Source organism: Hippichthys cyanospilos, chromosome 3 (assembly GCF_059441005.1).
Source record: "Hippichthys cyanospilos isolate Australia breed blue-spotted pipefish chromosome 3, RoL_Hcya_1.0, whole genome shotgun sequence".
NCBI classification, from domain to species: domain Eukaryota; kingdom Metazoa; phylum Chordata; class Actinopteri; order Syngnathiformes; family Syngnathidae; genus Hippichthys; species Hippichthys cyanospilos.
In genome coordinates, this window is record NC_142371.1 from 8,285,001 (window position 1) to 8,287,805 (window position 2,805).

Below are 2,805 nucleotides of genomic sequence, written 5' to 3' on the forward strand. Positions count from 1 at the left end.
CTATACATTGTGTCAATCTGATTGGCTTGATCTTCATCTGTCAACCTTTGCCCTTTTATGTAAGATTAGTGGTCAGCTATAATGTCATAATTGGCAAAGTGATCAATAATGTCGTAGATCCAATCCACAAATTATATTTTGTATGACAATTTTGAAGGACAATATTCGGCTTTAAAGGGACAAAGATTTAGACTGGTTTTCATTGCAGACAGCAGGAGGTGCTGCAGTTACCATTGTCCAAAGCTAGAACAGACATGGCGGCTTCCGGAGGAGTGCCTCTCCCTATGTAATATCATTGTATGATGAGACCTACGATTATATTTAAAACATCCTGTTGGTCATTAAGCACACATTTATTTGCAAGTTTTTGAAATGTATTGTTTCTTTTCAATGAAAAATGCTATAAATCTTTCACATTGTCCCTTTAATCTTTAATTATTAAACCTTATATACTAACTGTACTGTTATCTGTGGCTCTTTTCATCTCTTAGCTATAGTTGAGGGACAAAGAGGGCCTGGAGTTGCCCTTGAGTAACGACTCACGCACGTCGACCTCGAGTGGAGCCCGTATCCGAAGAAACATAACAGGGAAGCAGGTTTTACACTCATTTCAATTTATTACAACAGCTTAACATCTCCATAACGCTCTCTACTCCTCCTACTATGCGAACGCCTCATGCACTAACACAAAGCACTGACAGCATGAAAGATCATACCCCAGTGGCGATGACAACTTTTACTGTATAGAGTAACATGGGTGAAATTACTAGTGACATCGTGAGAGAGGGGTGTCCAAACTCACTCTAGGGTTGGTATCTTGTATGTTTTTTTAGGTTTCATTCCTCAATGCGCCGGATTCAACTAATCAGGATGCTTATCAGGCGCCCGCCGTGCTTGCTGATGAGTTGATCATTTGAAATCGGGGAAAGACGCCTGAAAAAAAGGCACTTATATCATTACATCATTGACAGTTTATAATAAAAACGTTTTTCAACAGCCTTTATTAACATTGTATATTAACTATCACAACAGTACTTAAGAATAACCGCAGAAGCCGGGCTGGTTGAGGACCCCAACCAGACACACGAGGAGATAAAAGTCAAAAGAGAGTTTATTGACAAAAGGTGCACACCAAGCGTGGAAACAAAAATAGTCCAATAAGCAAAGTACAACCAAAATCTCTAAAGTCCCAACAAAAAGCGCGACGAGAACATCTGGGCAATCGAGTCCAACTGGGATAATTGAACGGTGAAGGGACAGTCAGCAGGAGACCGACTGGAACAAAGTAGCAAAATAAATCAACAGTGAAGTGCAAACGAGAACAAAGTACAGACCAAAGAAGCTTGCGAAGGCAGAACGCAGAAGGGGAACCCAGGCGATAGCTCTAGGCAGCTTGGAGCGTGGCGAAAGAATCACCCTGCAATCACTCTCCTGCACCGGCCAGCATATAAAGCTCCTGATTGCAATGGGTAACAGGTGTGCGTGGCCGGTGACTCCTTCCCCTCATGGCAGAAGGAGAAGTCCGCCTAAGCACAAACAAAAATTAAAAACAGGAAACATGACAAAGGCTAAAAAAAAAACTGTACGGTCGTGATACAGTGCTAGGCAACGGAATGGGCAAATGTAACAGCGCATATTGGATACCCAGCCATATTTTTGTTGAAAAATGATAGTTTTATCATATAAAATCTATCAAACTGTCATGAAACGAAAGCCTAGTCGACATTACTAAAATGGATTGAACGCAACCAAACATGATAGTACATAACAGGGCATCTCTAAATTGGGTATTTGGTAGCATATCACCTCTTCCAAAGCATTTTTTAAACACAGCCTTGTATTTATTTTACCTACATTTCCACACATCATATATGTGTGTTAGAGGTACCGAGTGCTCAATTATGCCTGAATTATTTTTTGACAATACAGTAAAAAATATTATCACCTAACATTTAGAGAGTGGCAATATTCAACCATACTTTATTTATAGTATTCCTTGCAAAGGTTCAACACCTAGGTTTGTAAGCATCAGATTTACATAACTGTGAAGCAGAAGTGGGTTAAATGAGGGCATGTACAGTAGATGCTGTTGTGCACATATACCTCAAATACATAGTTTTCTTTACTGCTCTGGAGTAGTTGGAGTTTTATGTGTTTGGCTTTGTTAGACTACTGTCCTCCAATAACTTCTTATTACCGTTGGTAATTAATAATTTGGTTTTTAATCTAGCCAGAAATACATGTAAATAGCTTTGCAGTTTTTTTAATCTCATATTGCAGCATGCAATCTCATATTGAGCTCAGACTTGGATGCACAACTGGCGGCTGAATGGCTCCTTGGTTGGTTTAATAAAATAGGAAATACATTGTTATGAATTTTCTTCCACCCAACAATTCAAAATGTGCTGATAACCATTCAAAATGTTTTCCATGAAAGATAATGGGTAAAATCCAACATATAAAATAAAATTGGAAAAATAATCTTTTTATACCTGCTTTATACCAAAATGTATTCTTCAGCATTTTTTTGCCTGTCTTTAATGGCGATTTTTATTGAAGGCCCATTCCAAATATACTGTCAAAAATTAAAAATATTAAAAGCACGCACTTTTTGACATTGTAATCTAATCTCCAAATGTTTCATGCGAAAAGTTCAATGTGGCCCAAGCTCTGATAAATCATAAAACAACGATGATTGTGATTGTAAAGCGGATACTTTGAAGCCACGCCCCTGTGCATTTCCAATCACAGTTCTATTAAAAGGCTCAAGGAACTCAACCACCTCACACAACTTTTGACGCGCCA